The sequence below is a fragment of the Aphelocoma coerulescens genome, chromosome 10 (genome assembly GCF_041296385.1).
Source record: "Aphelocoma coerulescens isolate FSJ_1873_10779 chromosome 10, UR_Acoe_1.0, whole genome shotgun sequence".
Lineage (NCBI taxonomy): Eukaryota > Metazoa > Chordata > Aves > Passeriformes > Corvidae > Aphelocoma > Aphelocoma coerulescens.
The window spans coordinates 4,085,001-4,106,879 of record NC_091024.1 but is presented as its reverse complement, the minus strand read 5'-3'; the positions used below and the strand labels follow the sequence as shown (position 1 = coordinate 4,106,879).

The window sequence follows — 21,879 nt, the reverse complement described above, 5'->3', positions numbered from 1 at the left end:
GGATATTCAGCCCTAGGATGATTATGATTCTTCAAGCTGTAGAAATGCAGTCATAAAAATCTGCAGCAGCTTTAACATCTATTAATAATACAGAAGCATGTTCTGGCATTAAAATAATGAGGAATGCTAATTCCAGATCCCTTTTGATCCCAGCTCTCTTTTTTTCTTTTTTTTAAGTGACATATCTATTCTTTTCATTTTAATTTTTCTGATTATTCAGGAGATAATTATTCATAAATTGTTTCCAGTAAAACCTGTTTAATAACCCATTTTCATTTAGCATCCCCAAGCAACACCAAATTTCTAATTACTTACATCAATGGTCACCCCTCAAAGATCACTGAGACCTCCCAGAAAAAAATCTCATTGTAAATGTCCTTCCTGGGCTTGAAAGTCAAAACCTGCCTATTCCACACATGTTGTTTCTACAGAGCCCATTTAGTGGCCATAAGCCACAGAATGTTGGCATTTCCCAAGCACTCTGATTAGATACCCATTTCCTGACTACCCTTAAAGGAGAATTTTGCAGCTGAAAAATTAAAATTCTTTAAAAAATCCTAACTGTGTAATTGATGCTTTTTTAAAAGGAGATAACATGTATTTTGCCTGCAAGTAGAAAGGTCATATAAATAGATAACACAGCACTAAGAGCTCTTTCAAACAATTTGAAAAGTCTTAATCAGCAATTCATGTATCAAGAGACCCATGAAACAAAGCAGAGCTGTGATGTATATCCAGTAGCTCCTGTAAAACACAGGCTTGAGATCCCACTGCAGCCACCACCCTATAAATGAACAAAAGAAAGAAGTGTCAGCCCCAGAAAGCTCATTTCACATTAAGAAAGATCGAACAGATATCATTTTATCTTATAAGTCCTTCCAAGCTGCCCTATTGCCTGTCTTTACAGCACAGAGGAGGGCAGATCCACATGTGGGGTGTTTAGGCACTGCCAAAAAAAATGGGGAAAAATTTAAAATAAATAAATCTGTGATTTGTCTTTTCTTAAGAAATTAAAGTGCATATCAAACGAAGAAGAGGTAGCGAAAAAGAAAAATGCACCGGTAAATCTGGCTTCATTTCTGTGGAGATGCAGCCTCAGTGGCTACTAGCCAAACGTGATTTAAACAACAACAAAAACGAAGAATTGTTAATGGGAATTCCTTCGCAGGGTTGCATTTCCGAAGAGGAAAGTGGAAGATGACAGCCCAACACCTGGCAGCCAATGCAAGCAAGGAGCTTCACCCTCACCCTCACCCTGACCGGCGTGGCTGCTCCCGGAGCACAGAGCTCCGGCCGGGCACAGCTCCTCTCCTCGGGCACTTATCAGTGGCAATCTTTATCTGCCTGGCAGTGGCCACACGTAACGGGTGCTAGTGGCAGAGCGTGTGTCACTGTGAGGAGCGTGGCGTGGCTCCTTTTGTGCCTCAGGCTGGCAGGAGGATGGATACAGCGCACGGGCGCGGGCATCAGCTGGCAGCAGGCAGGTAAATCATGACAAGGAGCTTCTCTGCTGCGAGGAGCTCACGGCACAAAGGTACTCAGTACACCAAGAGCAGAGGATGCCAGCGCTTGCAGCCACAGTGCTTTGGAGGCTGGAGGGGAGCCCTTCTGCAAGCAGCAAGGTGGGAAGTTCAGTACAGCATCATGCAAAGTATTCTTGACCATTTACCCATGTGGGCAAAGGGGCTGGAGGAGGTCAGAGAGTCAATTTTTTTTTAAGTGCAGCCTGAAGAGAAGAAGGAGATCACTGAAGAGGTGACAGAAAATATTGCTGGCTAGATGCAGTCATGAAGGAAATTGAAGGGCAAAGACAAAGAACAGGCTACACTGATTGTCCCCTATTCACTATGTATGCACCACCATCCCTTGGGCAGACATGGGCAACCTCCTATTCACCAAAAACACATAGAGAATATCCAGCTGTGGTGAAGACACCTCCAATTCCAGGTAGATACTGTGCAGATTCCTGGTAGTTGCTTCCCTAGACAGCCAAAAGTCATCTCCTCTGGCTCACAAAGGTCTGCTAATTTCCACCTGGAAATAAGGTGTGTTCCTATCCCCCCGGGTAAGGGAGAGCCTGATGGAACTGGTTTCCAAGGCCTCTCAGGTTTACTGGAAGAGACCCTGCAAGCAGTATTTATTAGAGGGAATTTCAAAAGTGTAATGTGGAAGAGAAGATAGTGGGAATAATCAATGACATAGATCACTGGTACCTGTCAACCAAAGTCCCAACTTCTAGCCTGGTCCACCAGCCCAAGAGCTGCCAGAGACCAAAGCTGTGCTCAGCAAGGACCAGCCCTAAACACACCCCAGCAGCTTCTAACAAAGAGCAGTCCAGCTGACTGTGACTCAGTAGGACACCCTCTGCCCCAGTGCAGCGTGGCACGAGCAGGTGATGCTTTTGGGGGCAATGCAAGGACCCTGTGAGGCTCCCAGGGTCACAGACCCCATCCCTGAGTGCCAGGGTAGCACCATGCAGGGGCTCACTGGGCACAGCCAGGCTCTCTAGACACACCTCAAATGACAAGCTGTGTGCAGTGTAAGACTGAAGCCTCTAAATGAAGATTAGTCACTGCACTTCTTTGTTAGCAGGTACTGTAAGTAAATGTGTGTTTCCAGTTTAGTGAAGCAAGTGCATAATGCTTTTAACTTACCCTCTAAAGTGCTGTCTCCTGTCAAAATCTCTTCCCTAAGCCATGATAGCTCACATCAGAAGCACTGCAGATGCAGACTCACTGCCTCGTGGCAAAGGGCTGACATTTCTGGTGAGGACCCACAGCCCTCTGCTGCTACAACAGCAACATCCTGCCAGAAAAATCACTACAGCCTCTTTTTGAGGAAAAAAATTCCTGGAGATAAGAATAAAGAGCAACTAAAAAGCAAATCCTCAGAGGTATACTGCAGCCTGGATAAAGGCAGAAAGAACATGGCAAATCACTTTTAAACCCAGCAGAACCATACAGCCCTGCAAGGAAGGAGGAAGAAAATGAAACGGAGTGGAGGTTGGGGAAGAAAGAAAAAGGAAAAATAACCCCACCCAACACCTCTACCCCTCACCCAGCAAGCACTCAGGCTTCTAGTGATCCCTGTATGGGCTCATCCCACAACCGAAGCCCATCGAGCCATGGGGCTTTTAGTGGTCACCTTCACTGCCACAAAGCTGCCACAAAGCCCGTTGATATTCAGCTGCATAGAAATGCAATTAGAGTCAAACCTGAGCACTCTGTGATACTGAACAAATACTGAAAAATAGCATAAATAGCTTTTTTATTCAGTGCCACCAGGCTAAAGTTGCCTTCAAGCTTGCAAGTCATTTTTAACTAGGTAATTGAGGCTGCTAGAGCAGATGCTAGCTTCTAAGAAGCTATTTGACTGCTGGCTAGAGAGGCCAAAATACAACCTGACCAAGTAACACCTCTTTCCTTCAGCTCTGCTCTCACAGCTCAGGTGACAACAGGAAAAATACCTGCCTTAATCATGGTGTGTGGATTGATGCACAGCTGGTAACAGCTTAGCGAGGTGTAACAGCTGCACACCCGACTGCCCTTGATGCTACCACAGCCAGTTCCAGCCAGCTCTGAGACTCAAGGTAACAGCTTAATAAAAGTTTTTAACCAGCTTCTTGAGGGGGTTTTCCAGCTGCAGTGAACTTGCCAAAATACCTCTAGTAAAGCTCATGGATATGTCTGAGGCACAGGCCCACCCCTTGGTTACACTGAAATAACACACCAGGAGCTGGTCTCTGCTACTCACCTCCACAGAAAATTAATGAAGGTCTCTCAATCCATCACAGCTCATTAGCAACCCAGGACACTGACAGCTCTATTATTTTATTTTTACCAAAGTTGGCAGGGACAGTGTCTCTTTGTTCCAGTTTTTGACGTGTCTGTGTCTTTCTTCCCCTTTCCATATGCCAGTTGTTCTTCCAGGACAGATTTTGATTGAGCCCGGGTGGCACAGGGAGTCAGCGTGCTCTGAGTCCAGTCACACCAGCACTGCTGAGAACAGTTTGGGTATTTTGCCACTGAAATGAAAGTATTACACCTTACAAATTGATTCTTTTTGGGGTACAAGCATCAGCCCTGGAGAAGGGCTTGTGTGCCTACTGCTGTGACCATGAGCTTGGCTGTAGGAGCCAGAACAAAAGGAGACATCAGCTTTTGTGCAAAATGTGTCTTTCTGAAATAAGATTCACTTGACCTCTGTTAACCACCAGTACAGGGTGCTCAAAAAGGAGCCTTTCAGGGTCAAATTCTCACATGTCTGGTAACAATCATGTGCACTACTATTGATCTCATTGGTTTCTGGCTCCAGTATATCACTGCCTGAAGAACTATTTTGGGAGGTAGCATTTTTGTGGCTAACACCTTTCGAGTGTTGCTGTAGGTGCACTCCAGACTGAGTGCTATTCAGTGTGAGCAAAGACACCAGATTTGGTTCAGATGTTGATATTTGTGATACGTGGCACCATTCCCAGAGATATTAGAAGAGATTCTCTGAAAAACAACATGAGAAATGGATCCTCCATTTTCTTCCTCTTCTGGATTTCGACCCACTGTGAAGTACTGATGTGTTAGAAATCACTTGTGGAAACAGGATAATCAGGTAGTTTGTCCTTTGCCTGACAAAGAAATAAGGGTTTGAAAAGTACAAAAAGCTTATGGAAATGCAGAGAAGTTTTGAATTAAAAAATAATAATAATTTCATGCTTTTAGTAACAGGACATGCTCTTCTGCTGCTTTTTTTTGTGTGTTCTTCACCTGCAGGACACTCCTAAAACCACTGCATACCCAGATGCACAAGGGACAACTGACCTGCACATACCTCACCCCTCTGTGTTTGAAAACCTGTAACACCTCTTTTCCTACCACCCTTCCCACTCATGGAAGGCACTCCACTGAGCTTTTGCACCTGAGCCTGGAACAGCTGGAATCTGAAAACCCAAGATTAATTTCTCCAAGCATTACTGCTGACCACAGATATCCTTAGCATTTTTTACTTGTTTTGCTATAGAATATACATTAATGGTGTTATCTAAATGCTTAATTCAGGAAGGAATTGTTACAGAAGGGGTTGTTACAGAAGGCATCAGTGAGCTGGGGACAGGTACCCAGCAGAAAGCAGGATGGCATTTGCTAGCTGTGATGCAGAATAATGTGGACTTGTAGGAAGGTCCTGATCAGCCTTCCAGGCTTGGGCATTGCCTCCCCCTGTGCAACTGCTGGCAAATTCTCCCTGCACATTAGCATATCAAAGCATCTACCGACAATAAAATTAACAAAACACAAGAATGAAGGAGGCACGCTGAAACTGAATTGAAAAGCCAGAAAATAAGCACACCTGCCAGCATTTCCACTCGGGTGCACTTCCAGCTGAACATAAGCTGCCCTGCAGAAGGCAAAATTGGGCCTGATTCTGCCTTATGGAGGTTTTGTAATTCCACAGGTGACAGGGCAAGTCTGTAAATGAACATCCACCTGCACAAAGAAGAGTAATTGCTGCTGCAGTTTTTAAGACTGTTGTCCACACCCAGCATGGCTGGGTATTGGTCATCCTTCTGCACAGCTGGGGAGGCAGGCTGGGAGCAGTTTACATATATTAACCAATTTAATTCTGTAAGTATGCACAATATCTTGGCTAAATAATAATCTAATTACTACTTACAGTGGGATTATCCTAACAGTGATGGGTATCAAAATTCTATGAATGTCAAAATGATGTTTATAAAGTTCTCCCAGGTTTCTTGTATCTTGATTTACTGAAACCTCACCGTTTTCTATCGAAGCCCAATTTTATGTGATAAACTTTATCTCTGCGATATCAAAGCAAGAACTAGTGCTCTATTAGAGAATCCTTTGTCATCTTACATCTTTCTAACCCCATAGGCAAATAAATATGCTATTAATGAAGGCATCTTTAAGTTTGAAATAGAATTGTACCCTGTACATTTGTTTTCTCTTCATTTAATCCAACTGAAATCCCTGAAAGGCCTATTCACCCCTCACAAAGGTTTACAAAAGGATGAAAAAAAAATCTGCTGTATAAAAATAATTATATAAAACATTAGCCTCAGAAGAAAAGGCTGGGATCACAAAACCCATTCAGCTTTCAGATGTAATCTTTTTAATATGAGGCTAGATTAAACAATGTGAAGTGAAAGGGGTTAAGTAGAAACCCATATAGATGCCCAAAGTATTTATATTGTGCATTAAATAAACCATTTCATGTGAAAGGACAGTTATTGTTACTGGAAAGGTTTCCTAACTCACTTCCAGATAAAAATAAAGAGGGCTGCATCAGGAAGCTTTGTACACTTTTTCCCTCCTGACAGCTTTCAAGTGGCAGCATATTATTTGGTCGCTGCTACATACAGAGTGTCTTAATTAAAGGTTGTCTAAAAATACAGAACATTTTCACAACCACATCTGCCATTAACTCTTCTGACATGCTGGTGGCATGAAGCACCAGAACGTTCTCCTCTCCCAGCTCTCTGCCCCACACCAATCCTCACCCACTCCGACGCACCTCGCAGCCGGACGCGCCAGCGCGGGGAGGTCGGCACAGCACCTTCTCCAGCACAGCCAAATGGCTCCTCTTCCACCAGACCCAGGCTGTGCTCCGAGCAGAGAGAGGCTGTACTCGAGACCTGAGCCTACCTGGCAGCTTTGGAGCACGTCCTACAAAGGAGCAGCTTGTCGCTGCCTGGGCTTGTGACCGGCTCCGCTCACTATCCAGAGGCTGTGGCCGGATCCGAAGCCCAGCTCGGCGTGGCCAGGGTTTTCCTGCTGGACTGCACCCTGCCCACAGCATGGGGTGGTGGCCCAGAGCTGCTGCCAGCCAGCCCTGCCACCAATGCAGCCCAGCCAGACACGAGGAGAAGAGCTGTGGCCACATCCCGAGCCGGCGGGTGGGACGCGTTGGAGACACCTCCACCTGTACTGAGGGTAAAATCGGTGCCAAAGAGCCCAACACAGAGGCAATCCAGGAGTTCTGAGAGGGGGATGTGATGATGCAGCCAGGTTATTTATCCCAAGGGGACATAATGAGAAATAAAATCACTGAGGTTAGACCATAAGAGAAAAATCAAACCACTGCCTTTTTATGCAAAGGATTCATTCCTTAGGCACCACTTCAGAAATCTGGTTTTTGTTCAGTTGTGCCATGCGTGTGCATGGCAGAGGGCTGGATTTTTGGGTGTCTAATAATCAACTGAGCAAACCCTGCAGTATTTTCCCTAAAGGAAGCACTGATTTGTTTTCCCTCTACTGGACTGCTCCTCCTTATGAAATCTGGAGGACTGCAATATCCTTCAGCCCTTCATCTCACAGTCAAATTTGATTCAAATTAGTGTTTCTCCACCAAGTTATATCACAGACAAGAAGTCCCAGCACTGACCAGGAAAGTGGGAGCATATATTTCATTTCCTCAAGAAGTTTGGCTAAAGCAGGACCAGTTTAACTCGTTTAATATCAGGTACCTTTAAACAAGAGGGAAATACACACTGCCCACAGAATTCCTCTCTCATTCTGACTACTTAGTCAAGCACTGTGGATTGCTACACACAAGCCATATTGGCAATGACCTGCAGTAAATACAACTCGTGGTTTAAGGAAAGGACCAACTCCCCAGTGAAATTAGGGAGTACTCTTCCAAGTGCCATGTCTGTCCCCCATTGCAATGCTGAGAAAATGAACTAAAGATTTTTATCACTCAGAAGACATTTTATTCCCTCCTGACTCAGCTTTGTCTGATGCCCAACCACAGTGACTTTTTAGACAAGAACTGTGCTGCTCTCTAGCAAATGATACACCCCTAAAACACATCCACTAGAAGAGAGATTAATTTATTAAACACCACGCTGGCAGTTTGTTGTTATTTAGAGTCTTCTGTTTTGTTGGTTTTTTTTTTCTTAAAACCTAGAATGCTTAAGCCACTTGTATTGATTTTTCCAAAGGTTAAAATATCTCTAGTGGATGTGCCCTAATGGAGCATTCGAGCTCAAAGAACAAGCTGTGTGACTCACCAGCTGTTAAGCAACCTTTAATGCACATGATTCTGAGAACTGCAAAGAATATAACACTACAAAGTAGCCCAGGCTCCCTGGGAAGAGCCTGATAATAAAAACTACATTCTCACATTATTCCACCAGACAGATACGTTGATTGGTGGGATATCGGGCATCTTTGGGGAAAAGGTGTTCCCACGCAAGTGGAACATCAAACCAGAAGATTCCTTTATCATTCTGAAGGGGTTTCGAGGTAATTTATTCTAGTGTGAAAACTCCCTGGAAAATTATTGTAAAGCTTACTTATGTTACAGATCTTCAGAGGCAGCGCTTGGCTCCTCTCCGCCTTTGTACAGCACCTGACCCAGCCCCCATTAGCATTTTTCAAGTAGGTGTGCTAAAACTGACCTCTCATGCCCTTACCATGCAGTTTATTCACTCCCCATCTCCTCCTGGGAAACAACGGTCTAAGCAGGAAAACAGAAATCAGCTTTGATTTTTATTGACAATAAGATAATTCAATGAAATAATTCAACAATCATTCAGAGCTCCGGCAGCTGAACAATTCTGAACGGCTCGGCTGGCACAGAATTAGCAATCCTCTGTGGAATTACAACAGATAAGGTGAAATTCATAAGAAGGACATGTAAAATGCACAGTGGTATGATTTGCCATGTTACATGCTTAAAGACAGCCACGGCAGAGGGAGAATGTTCAATAGAAAGGAGACTGGGGTCAAAGCCACAAGATGGGAAAGTCCAGGCTGGTGAGTTCCAGTTTGCTGTGCCAGTACTGCAAATGCCTCCTGAAGATGCTCGAGGTAAAAACTGCCCCAGTAAACCATTGTTTGACCCCCCTGTTTGGAAAGGGACACTTGGTGAAGGAAGTTTCCCTCATGTCCCTCAGCCTTTCCAAAGGAATAGTCCTGTTATGGTTTCAAGGGGCTGACACCCTGCTCCTTGTCCTCTGCAGAGGCAGAACAGCGTAAGCAGGGGCAGGTTCTATCTGAGTTCATTATTTTAGAAAGCAGAGAAGGGAGGGAGAAATGCCTATACCTCTGCATCTCCTTGCTCTGTTATTAATGCTTTTCAGCTGTTTTAAATTAAGATAAATGTCTGAAATACAATGGCATTATGTTTGAACTCCATTCAGTTCAATATAAGTAGATTTTAAACAGGAAACTGATGGTCCTTCTGAATGTGAAACTCTGTATTAGAACCAAATGTAGCTCTTTAATCTCATTTGGTACATATACTAAAATCATTATTACTTTATGAAACCTTTTTAAAGATTTATATATTCCATTGACTTGGACTTATATGGCAACAGCTTTTTCTTTTAGGTTTAAAATTAAAACAGGAAAAAAATCTTCAACATTCTCAGAACTGTTTTATTTCTTTCTTGGCACAGAAAGCTGCTAAATGAAGTCATTTTCTCCATTGTGCAGCAAAGCTACAGCTACTTGTATGTCAGTCAAAATATACTTTACCCAGAAAGCTCATAGCTGCTTTGTTACAGTAAAACTGAGGTTAGTCTCATTGTTCCAGTCACACAGTAACCAGATATAACCTCTAAAAGGGAAAAATAAAGTGCATACAATTGCTATTAACCTGGTTCTCTTACTCAGGCTGGAAGTCTGGCAGTCACAGTGGCACTGAGTGTGGAGTAACGTGGCTGTCACAGCCTGAGCAGAGGGTCCAAATCCAGCCAGCAGGAGAAGGTATTTCATCATATCTGAGAGAGGGAAGACTATGCAAGAATTTTAATACATTCAATGCCCGAAGCAGGTATTTGTAAAGGCCACAATTATTACATGAGAAACAAAATGAATAAAGGCATTATCCATCTGACTACTCAGAACCATGCCCTGGTTTTCTAAGAAAACCCTAATGTCCTAAATAAGCTAAATAAATGTTCTTAGAGGTATTGAGTGAATCAAACATAGAACACATCATAATAAAATCCAGTGGAGAGAGAAAGCTCACAGGCATATTGTTTGAGTACTTGTTTCTGAGTCAGTTAACTGATTGTCTGTGTTGCTGTAACTGGAGACTGCACAGACCTCAAGCAAGATCACATCCCCATCACGCTGGGTAACCCACAAACGAAGAGCAGCCCTGCCCCAAAGGATGGATGGCAGAAAGCACAGCCATGGGACCAAGGAGCAGCACTGCTCCCCCTCTTTGGCCAGAGCAGAAAGGCAGGCACGGCATTAAGTGACCCTCCTAAAATTACAGATGATGGTTGTAGCAGATCTGGGACCTGAAATCAGCTCTGCCACAGCCCAATTAATGCCTGGCCCAGAAACCACACTGTTACTGGCTTTTCACTTTTACTTTCCTCATGTGATTATATACAGATTAAATTGTGCCAGGGCCGAGTGGGCTCCTGGGTCAGTCAGCTTAGAACAGGAAAAATGGCAAAAGCTGAACCATATGGAGAGTTCCTCTGCCACCAACCAGGTTTGGCACAGAGAAAGTAGAGCGGGGTCAGGCTCTTTCCTGGCACCATTCACAGCTAATTGAGGGATTTTGAAAGAAAGGTGGTTTCTAGAGAGCCAGTGTGGGCAGCAAGGGTGGAAAACTCCCAGTGGGGAAACCCGAGCAAAGAGGTTTGCACAGATGCCAGTGCTGCCTCGCTCGCCTGGGAGGAGGGACAGGCAGACTCCAGAGAGGGAAAGGGAAAGTTACATTTATCACAAAGAAAATGAAAACACAACTGAATCAATTCAAATCTCTTATTTGGATGATTTCCTTTCACTTCAAAGAGGGCAGAAAATGAGGTTTAAACATCAGTTCAAAAGCTTATCTATAGATTAAGAGGAAAGCCTTTTTTGTTCTTACAGAACCCATTTTCATCCAGTGTGGCTGAAAACTTCACTGATGCCCTGTAGATTCCCAGGATCCAGCAGAACAGCTCCACTGGAACAAGGTACTCCTCAGCAGACAGGTGGAAGGAGCTGTCTTCCATAGAGCTCAGGTATTGTTGCCAATGAGCACTTTATTTTTCTGGGAAAACAAAGACAATTTGGAAGTCAATACCACCATGAACTGGGAAAACACATGGCTGAGATCTGCTCTAACAATGCCTGCAGTTCTTTCTTGCGACATGAAGATGAGGAAAGCAAGAGAAAGGAGTCACCAGGAGTCCTCCCCAGCTCTCAGCTAGCCAAGAGAAAAGACTGGCACCTCCAAGCAGGTGAGTCCTTGGTCACAATTTCGCCTTATCCTCTACAGGTTTGAACAAGAGCAGGCTTGTGACAAAAACACACTCAGGTAAGCTTTTCTAGGAGAAACTGCAGGGAGAAATTTCTCTTGCAGTCACTGCTATTTTTTGTGGGGAAATGCCCCAAACCTTGTGTTAAACATCTTTTAACACAATCACATACAGAACTATTCGACCAAAGCTGCACAACAGAAGATTGTGAAGCCTCTTCTGACACTCCCATCAGTAATGAGCACGAACACCATGGAAAGGACCTCAGGTGCAATTCCAGAACAGCCCCTTTCTCCAAGGACTCCACCAAGCCCTCGTGCAGGAGTGGGTGATCACAGCAGCTCACACCGGATCCTGATGGAGCACTGAGGGGAGAAACCACAGACAAACCACCAGGGCTCCACTCAGGGGGCTTAAAATGCTGTACCAACATTTATAGCTTCTCTATTAGTGCCAAACTGTCTTCCACACATAGAGGAGGCATACCCCTCCTGACACAAATACTAAAATTGGGGAAAACCACTGAAAATTAATGATCTGTTTCTTTAGAAGTGATATTTCCTTATTCCAGAAAACATGGATTACCCTTTTCCAATGATCACATTTAAGTGGACCCATTTATTACAAGGAAATTAGCCTCTCTAACCCTTTGCCACTTCACAATTGAACCCACTTAAAGACAGCTCTTGATTAAACACCACTTATCCATCATCTTTACTTTTAATGACTTTCCATCTTTGAGAGAATAAAGAATAACATGCTGGGCTCAGTGATCCCACATGGGATATCCATTCCCTCAGCTCTGGGCCCCTTTTGGAGCCAGAGCTTCCTTGGAGGAGGCACAGAAGGAAGACAGAGCTGAGTGGAGGAAGCCTTTAACACCCATTTGGACATCAGCAGGGATTTTTACAGCTGGCTCCAGGGAATGCAACCAGCTTTAACACAAACTCAGACATTAACCTGCCAGTTCAGGGGAGCTCATTCTTCTCCAGCTTGTTGTACTGGAAGCATCTGCAGGTATCTTTTCAGAATTAAAACTTGCATACAGTCGTCTAAACAAAGGCATCACTATGAAGATGCAGGTTGAGGCTCTGCACACACAGCCACAACCAGTCCTCATCCCACACACACATTTATGGTACCTACCCCTCCATGTGCTGAGCTCAGCCTGGGGTCACCTAAGCTCCTGCTGAAGTCTAAGAAAAGTGAACCTCGGGGAGCTGTGCTGGTGACCTGAAGAGAAGCTAAATCTGCTTTTATGGTATTACACAACGTTGTGACCACTGGATGGGGAGCACTGGGCTGATGCAGACTCACTTTGCCTTTGCTAACTTCTTTTAAAATTTTTAATGGGGTGACTCTGTACTGGAAGACTTTACACCAGATCAGCTGCTAACCTCGCCTGGCTCACTGTCAGCTGTCCTCCCACAGCAGGCATAAAACTAATCTGAAAACATAAAGCTGCATAAACTTTGCATCATTCATCCAGGCTAATTTGACAGAAGTGTGATTGCACTGTGTCTTAATTCATATCACATTTATCTCACCAGGTGATAACCTGTATCATGAACAGCCCCTCATTAATGATCAGAACACCTGTGAAAATGCACCTTTGCCATGCCCCAGCACTGCATCACATCCCTTCTCTTCAAATTCTAAGGAATTTCCTGAAGTCTAATCAAATTTTATGCTAAAAAAAAAAAAAAAAAAGGCCAGCAAATTAAATTTACAGCATGGAAAGTGCCTGGTTTTGTGCCATCTAAAGCACCAACTGATCTGATAGGGAATTTACCACTCATTTCCAATAAACCAAGCAGCTTTTAGAGGCCAGTGCTAGTGGTCCTCACTGCAGTCACTACAATGATGTGAATTCTCCAAGGAAGGCTTTTTACCCAACACTTGGCTTTTCCCTCTGTTGCTTTTCCAGCCTTTCTTCACTTTCCCCCCTTTTCCTCTGTCTGTGACATTTGTGCTTCTAAACAAGCCTTCCCTTCTCCCATTTGCATGCAGAAAAGTGTCTCCAGACTGGTTTGTACCCGTAGGTTTTCCCTCAAAATTAAACTATTTGAATTTAGGAGGTTTAGCAACACCTGTTTAGATAGGTACCAGCAAATGATTCAGCTGACGGCAAATGCTCATTTCTCTGAAATAAAACACACCTCACCATGTGACTGGAAGGTCTGGATTCAAAAGTTTTATTCCACCCAGTTCTCTTGCCTGACTTTCACCTCTCACTTGTGCCTGCAAGTACTCAATGCACTCAGGGAGCTGCTTCTCAGGTCTGTAAATGGGGAAGTTTCGTTATATTTTTGTGAGTCAGGAAGGTAAAAAAGAAAGGCCACGGCATCTTCAAGGCTTTCATTGGAAAAGCAGAAAAGATAATCCAGAAAGACAATTCATACAGAAAAATGGGTTGGAAACACTGGTTTCCAGAGGTGAGCCCAGTACCAACACCATGGTTTTCCATGCTGATATAAGAGAACAGAAAGAGCAAGGCAACGTGAAAAAGCATGACTGATCATTTCCAAGTCCAGGTGTATACCTAAAGATAGTATAGAAGAAATGAATGAAGAACCAAGCTTTTAATAAGTGCATCAGTGCACTCATTAACCTGACAGTGTCTAAGGCAAAGAGGAGCCATTGTGAGACAGGCTGGCTTCTGCTCCAGAACCAAAAAATCCAGTAACACATTGAAATGAAAATCTGCATCCCCCAGCAAGCCCAAAGCCAGAAGATTGGAGCAAGAGGAGAGGAGGGAAAAAGAGATAAACAAAAAAAAATGTAAATAGTGGTGTATCACATTGAAGAGAGGCAGAAGAGAAACTGGAGGAGTTTCATCAAAGAGCATGAATACCCTTTCTCTTCCAGCTCATGATATTATACTCAGATAACCTGAATAGCCCTCAGAGCAGGAAAAGCATGTTTCTGACAGAGACAACATGAATTCCCCCAGCTCTCAGGCACACACAACACACCTGCTCCGTGGTGTGCTCCACAGCCTCGTGTGCATGAGCACACCAGCAACAAAACATTTCCTTGCTGTCCAGGCAGCAAATGTACATGGCAGGAAAACCCTGGATCCACTGAGATCAGAAAGAAAGCCTGTGTTGGCTCAGGTAGCTTGGGGTGATTTTGATACTCCGAGAGTTTCAGCGCAGCAGGGCAAATCCTCACTGTCTCTCTGCACAATCCATCTGCTGCAGCTCGTCTGTACACGACCCTGAGCTGAGAGGTGAAAGGTAAGAGAGACTGGCTAAAACACCATGCAGGAGCTCTCTGCTAAGCAAGTGTTACCTATGAAAACATCCCTCCCCCCCCAAAAAATAAAAATTGCAATTATCATCTGATAGAATTGGTAATCCAACAGTAGGTCTAAGAGCCAACAGATAGAGTCCACTGGTAAATATTACTGAAAATGACATCAGTCAAGTTACACAAGTTTTCAACAACTCAGCATGCAAGACATGCTTATCTCACATGAAGTGTTGTGCATTTTCCCAGCCATTCCCATCCCTGGTACAGAGCAGCTGTTGGTATTCAGCACGGGCTGTTGACACCAGGAAAGCAATCCTGGAGTGATGGGTATGTCTCCTAATACAATGCCATGTAGCTATTCAGCTCCTGGAATTCGGTTTTATGTGAGTCAATCAGCTCTAACAAGAAGAAATAGTAACATATTAAGCAAAGTTCTGAGAACACAACAAATCAAAATGCTGCTGCACTGCAGCCTCCATCAGCCCAGCTGTGGCACATTTCTTACTGGATCTGTTTTCCTGCCCCAGTACAGAGAAATTATTACTGACTGCTAGGGATGAACCATGGTTCTAATTCCGTAGCATCTATCACAACAAGATGCTTCACATTTAAATTGTGCTCTCCAATCCAGAATTTTAAGCATGTTCTAATGGCAGGTAACTTATCTTCACAGCACCCTAATCCAGCAAGCCAAGACTGTGTAAGAGCTAAATCAAACTCCCCAAGGATCATTTTCAGTCTCACTTGCCTCATCAGTTCATTAAAATGGTCTGAGCTGCTCCAGGAGTGGCTGACCTGTCCATCAGAAGTGGACACTGCAGTGTCCTTCACCATGCTGAAGGAACACCACACATCTTGTCATTTCTGACTGCTTTACACTACTGAAACCAAAGAAGCTCTTTTTCTGTAAGAGTTGTTGCATACTTCATAAAAAATCCTATTTAATCTGTGGCACTAAGCTGGTCAGATTCAGCTCTCATTTACAGCAGCATCTGGATAGGGATAGCTCCTATCACCCTCTTGAATTTACTCTGCTTTCAGAGGTTCCTCCTCCAAGGAATCTGACTAAAGTGGTCTGATTTTCTCCCAAATACACTGACTCCAGATATTTGCAATTACAGCAACATTAACTGTGATTTACACTTGCCTAAAATAATCAAAACTAGAAGCAGTGCACTTATAAGGAGAAAAGAGAGATTTAGCACTAAGATACAAGGGGTCAATGCTTGTCTTGCAAATCATGGGTCTCACAAATCTCCATTTATCAGTGAAAACATAATCACCATGCATTTGCAGGTGTTAACTAGAAGATTCACCATTTTTTCTGATTTGCCATTATTTTACTGCCACTACATCAATTACTATCCTAGCCTCAGATGTCAAGTCTCTCTGAGCCTACTGTCTAGTTTTCTGCAAGAGAGAATGAATTTTTATTTATTGCTTATGCAATTTTAGCAGCTACACTGCCATTTCAATCTCTAATGGAACCACCTTCCAAAACCAACACAGGGCTCTCATGATTACTGGGCTCCAATGTTTACACAAAATTAGAGCAGAATTTATAGAATTACAGAATTATACAGAAAACAGTAAACTGATGTTAGCTACACACAGCAATACAGCAATCATCTCTCAGATAATTCCCTCCATTTCTGGAGTGCTTAAGATTCTGAACCATACAAAAACATCCACTTCTCAAGAGGAGAAGTGATGGAGAGGCAGAGGAGACCACAGAGGGTATCTTCTCTCTGGGTAAATTCCATAGCTGTGGGAGTCCCAGCACGTGTAGGGAAAGAGCTGCTCAGCTGTGAGCACCAAGACACAGGTTCCCTCAAACCCACCCTGACAGGAACCAGCCCCTCTGGTGGGATCAGAGAGAGGGTCTGGGGAGGGTGGGTTTAACTTTAACACAAATCCCAGGAGAATCAACAGAACCAAGCCCTGATAGGTGAAACCCTGAGCGTAACAAAGTTTTTTCACATGAAAAGCAGTTTGTTGTTTTTTGATCCCTCCAAGTTAAAGGATACTCACAGACGTTGCTGGTGCTTTAGCAGGGACTGACTAAATCAGTGTGGCTCCCTCCATCTGAGGAGATAGTTGTGCTATTTACTGTAATTAGCAGCTGCCTTGTGGAGGAACTGATAACAGCCAGCCAACATAAACTATCAGCAGCTGAGAACTGGCCTTGGCACTTCGGGCTGCAGCTGGAACTTCTTACTTCTGGGAGGAAAAGAGAGCAAAGACCATTCTGGTGATTTCATATTTTTTTCCTTTCTGCATAGAAAAGTCATACTAAGCATCTTAAAACCAAGTTTTACCAGCTTAGCCTTTAATATATGCTAGTGTTAGTTGATACTTTAAAAGAGGGAAAACTTTCTAAAGGGCAATAATGCATGAAGAGAGAAGCGTGCAAAGAAAGACGATCTTATACTAAATACTAAAAATAAATGTAGCTTAAAAAGATCCTTTAAAAACAGCTGTTGACGTTAGAGATTCAATTAAAATGTAATTAGTTATACATTCTCTTTTGAAATGAACAAGCATATTACAGCCTTCATCTACAACGAATTGCCTTTTACGTTCATACCTTGCTTTTGCCTGTAAAAAAGGCAGGTTTTTACAGGAAGCATAAAGATAGGGTAGTTCTACCTAAAATTTTTGCAGTCAAAGAAAACATAAAATGATTTTTTTTTTAACCTATAGGTACAAAGCCGTATTCATTGTGCTTGCAGTGTTCATAAGGTACTTCAGCAGTCAAAGAAAACATAAAATGATTTTTTTAACCTATGGGTACAAAGCCATATTCATTGTGCTTGCAGTGTTCATAAGATACTTTGCAAGTGTTCTCAAATGCACAAAATAGAAGAAAAGATAGAGATAAATGGATGAGGGATGGTGCTTGCCATAAATTAGGATTCTGAATTAGGTCACTAAAGACTAAATCAGTCTGACTCCTTAATTGTCATTTACCTGAAAGAGAAATGCACCATAAACTGCCCACCCTGCACAGATTTGTACAGGCAACATGCAACCAATAGCTTTCCCTGGGGCTAATGCTTTATGGAAGCACCATTGACCTGGTTTTCTATGGAAACTACACGGATGTTTTCAATTCCAGTGTGGAACTGCAGCCTCGGTCATAGCCATCAACCTCCACATTAGACATTCATGCAGCATTAGGCGTCCTGTGGCTGCCAAGGGCCACACAATGAGACATTGTCTGACCCAAAAGTCATGTAATTAGGCTGATGGGAACAACACCAGCGGATGGTGCATTGAGCATATCCTAATTTTGGATAGGCCATTCTTTGGCTGCCTGACTACCAGTTAGCTGGGGAAGAAGTGAAGCCTGCTATTACCAACAGACAACTTTGCTGCTAAGCCAGAGCAATGATGAAAGGGCTGTTTGGCTTGAAAATCACCATTGGGGAGAGGAAGGGCAGCCACAGAGCTGAGATGCTCTCAGAAACAAACAGGAGACCCCACTTCTAAGTACTACTTATTTTTGCAGAGTGGGTGACCCTACCTTCTGGAAGCCATCTCCCCAGCTAGAGTTCCAGCATGATGGCCCAGCACTCATTATAACATCTAATTCCAAAGGCTTCAGAGGCAGCAGCCAGCAGGATGAACAGAGAGCTTGAGGCAGAGGGGAGAAGTGTGAATTCCTCTCATTAGCAGCACTGCACATTTGTGCACAGACTCTCTCCTTAAAAGTCTGACCTCCTGCACAGCCAAGGAAGAGCTTTCCAAGAACCATGTGACTCCAAAGATTGAGGACGTTTTCTGCCAGAGTGGGGTTTTAATTTAAATTACTCATAGAAAATTACATTTTTGTGGCCTGAAAACATCTTCAACTGTGTCAAACATGAAGCAGTTTCATAACTGCACATGATAGAGTCTTTTTTTTTAAAGAAGTGACATAAGTAGAAAGAAATACAAATGTTTTTGAAACTTTAAACCTCCTTGTCTGCACTTGTGCAACAGTTACAAATAACTCCAAAAAATATCTTGTGACTTCTATTTCCAACAAAAAGTATATCAAGACATTTAAGAATGTGACTGGTCTCTGGAAACTGATACAGGCAGCAACTGCATTCACCTCTTTTGCCAACTATGTACTCAAAATTACAAGAAGTTAGGTACATGTTTCATACTATTAATTAGAGCGAGACTCTGACAAATTCAACTGTTTCCAGCTATTTTTTTTATTTTTTTTCCATTTTTAAACGTGTAGCCTAGGACCTGCACAGTGGTAGCCATATCATTATGCAAACAGCATCCCAGCCATGAGGAGTAAGAATGGATCTTGTTATCCGTATAAACCACAAACAATTTCACAGCATCAATTCCCTTCGGATGCTTCCCGGTGCACGACATCGCTCCTCCCACCCACCTTCACCTGCTGTAACATCCAGCCAGGGCTGGGATTCTGGATCCCTGCTGCCTGTTCTTCCTAACACTAACGTTCTCATCTCCATTTAAAAAGGGCAGCACGTTTAAAGTGTTGCTAATGTTACACAAGTGGAGGCAAGAAAATCGCCAGCTGAAGTTGCCTTTCTGTATCCACAACAAAGCCTGCCAGGACGATACATGTATCCGATATTTCTTCTAAGTCAAGCCCACCTCACCTCTACGCAAGATTCTTACACTCACCAAAAAAGATGTTTCAAGTAACATGTAAAACCAGAAATTTGTAAAAAAAAAAAAAAAAAAAAGAATCCCCCACGGATTTAAAATACAATCCAGTGTTTGCTCTAGACCAATGTGATTCCACATGCTGGCTATTGTGAACTGATTAATTAGGAAGCATCAGTAATAGTGCTTTGTACTTAAAGCAGGACTTCCACCTCAGGATACTTCAATAATGTCAATTAATTAATCTCCACAATACTGCCTGTAAGTAGGTGTCATTAGTTCATTCACAGATGGAAATCCTGAAGCATAGAAAAGGTGAAATTAATTAGCTGAGATGATACAATGACTCAGTAACAGAACTAAAGATCCTGAAAACACTCATTTTTCTAACTCTTAGAGGGAGGTGATTTACCTGTCCTTTGCTGTTAAGTCATGGAAATAATTTCCAAATGTGTAACAGAAACTTTCGTGACTCTTACAAAACCACTGTTTATAGGTCGTGCTCTCATTGAAACTTTCTTTTGATTAAAATGGCTTCTACTTTTTAGCACACCCATCAAAATACAAAGAACATCAAAATGAAATAAAACTGCCACTAGATCTATAATGAACTGGGGCAATGCTACTGTTGTCTCAGGTCTAAATTAAAGCTCTTCTGTAGAGGGTAAAAGTGAATAAAACATAAAGACAAAGGACAAAATAGGAGATGACAGACTATTCACCCATTCATGGCCATCACATTTACAAGGCAATTGCCATTTATACTAATACAAAGTGGGCTACACAATTCTACCAGGTATGAAAGGCAGAAGAGCCCTTGTACATAAGAGGAAAAAGCACTTTACTGTATTTTATCTCCACCACAAGTGGAAAACCAGTAATGAGGAACATCAAAATCTCTCTCTGTTCTCCATTTAAAACTGACAAAGCACTTCTCTAGGTGCAATCTTAGCAAAGGTTATAAATTTCTTGAGACAGCTAATCAATCACATTTGTCATGGCAGAGGTATAAGATGCACTTAGTATGAAAGTATTTAACTGACTGATTTTCTTAAACAATAATCATCTTAGCAGTGGAGAGCTGTAAGTTGTTACAAAAGACAGGGCAAAAAAACTCCCTAACAAAAAGAACCAGCCAACCCACATTAGGGAGGAATACTACCTCTGTGCCCTGGATAAGTCCATATGTGCAAACAAACCTCACCTGCCAGTTTACTTTAGGGGGGGAACCAAATCCTACTATTTAATGGAGCTTCAAACTCAGAAAAATGCAATCCAGGGCAGACACTCGTGGTTTCTGTCGCCACAGCCCCACCTGATCCTCCTTCAGGCCACAAATTCAACTTCACATGACAGGTGCTATTTGCCAAGACTGCACATATCTTAAGAGATCAGAGCTATATGGTGCTCACAGTGTTGGACATGTGTGCATGTACATACCTGGGGCACAGTCAGAGCTGCACATGCTCTATCTGTACAGGTAACATTAAAGAATAATCAGTACACCAAATGCCTGAATAGTTTTGATCAATGTAGAAGCACATCATGATAGAACTGCTCTCACTAACACCAAATAAGCTTTTTGCTTTTTAATCAAAGTTAAAACTTAGATGAGATATAATTATTTTATATATCTGACTGTGAAAGCTTCATTAAAAACCTTAATATTGAGTAATAAAACTGCAATAAAAGTTTTTCTATAATTACAGCAAGTTTCTGTTAACACTAATGCACCAAAAAGGGAAAGACTTTCTAATTTGTGGTTTCTCTGGAGAATTTTAGGCAGTCAGTTATGTACACAAGTACATACTGAATATATGGTCACATTTCTATGTAACTCTAAATATTTTCTGAGTATGAAGCAAGAGAACACAGAAGTTAGGAGTGTCTTCCCACATCACCCATCGTTGGACAGAGCACATATTCACCTGCAAACTTGGGACCTTAGGCTCCTGCCAGGTAGGCTGTCATAAACAGGTAAACCAGATTGTACAGACTGAAGCATCCCTTGCCTACCTGAGATTTAAAGTAGTCTTTGTTCTCTAATTAAATTATCTCTACTTGAGAGACAACTCGAGTTACAGGAAACACAAATAAGCAGAGGCAGGGTGAATAATCCCTTTTTGCTATTTCCAGATCAATTAAATGCAATACTCACCAGCATTCTCTTCCAGCAGCAGAATCCACGTTCACTTCAGTGACAGCAAAGCATCATTTCAACTTCCAAAATGGCAAGACCAGGAGAATGGAGAAAAAAAGATGGATGAGGGGGTTGGCAGAGAGGAGTGAGAAATATCAAACAAAAAGCAATTTAATTTAAATACCTGACTGTACTAGATTCTTATTGCTAAATTTAAAGTTTGCTTTTAACTCTCATTTCAATGGATTCGCAGGAAAAAAAATCTAAAGAGTAAATTTAGATTTAATTGATCATTATAATTTATTTTATTAAAATAATATAGCGGAAAGACCTTTCTTCCAGTAAAGGGTTCTGGCTTTGATGTCTGATTGTTATGCAAATTCTGTGGCGTACAAGATACAGAGGAATAATTAAACTTAGGACTTTGTATATAATAATTCTTACATATGTAAATGTACCCTGGTTTGAGATAATGATGTGTACATGCACTGGGAACCATACAAGTGTGTTGGGAAAGCCAGGAAAGCCCCCAAATGTGCAGATCCTCAGCAAGCAGGGGCTGGACCAGCAGGGCCAGGCTGCTGGCACGTGCCAGGGGTACCCACTCTCGCAGCAGCCCCAGAGCACT

General features: G+C 42.7%; 2 long non-coding RNA genes across 5 annotated transcripts; one reads left to right on the top strand and one right to left on the bottom strand.

Moving 5' to 3' along the window:
* Positions 1 to 8,533: 8,533 nt before the first annotated feature.
* On the bottom strand, positions 8,534 to 20,669 carry LOC138116600 (uncharacterized). 3 transcript variants are annotated; one of them, XR_011154228.1, is made up of 4 exons: positions 18,870 to 20,669; positions 16,508 to 16,696; positions 10,849 to 11,013; positions 8,534 to 9,754 (listed from the first exon to the last, which is right to left on the bottom strand). It is a non-coding gene; the product is annotated as an uncharacterized lncRNA (long non-coding RNA). The 3 variants fall into 3 exon arrangements; XR_011154227.1 differs by having other exon boundaries at positions 8,534 to 9,739; XR_011154226.1 differs by lacking the exon at positions 8,534 to 9,754 and having other exon boundaries at positions 10,729 to 11,013.
* Positions 16,656 to 19,718, top strand: LOC138116602 (uncharacterized). 2 transcript variants are annotated; one of them, XR_011154234.1, is made up of 3 exons: positions 16,656 to 16,727; positions 17,180 to 17,218; positions 17,988 to 19,718. It is a non-coding gene; the product is annotated as an uncharacterized lncRNA (long non-coding RNA). The 2 variants fall into 2 exon arrangements; XR_011154233.1 differs by lacking the exon at positions 17,180 to 17,218.
* Positions 20,670 to 21,879: the final 1,210 nt, after the last annotated feature.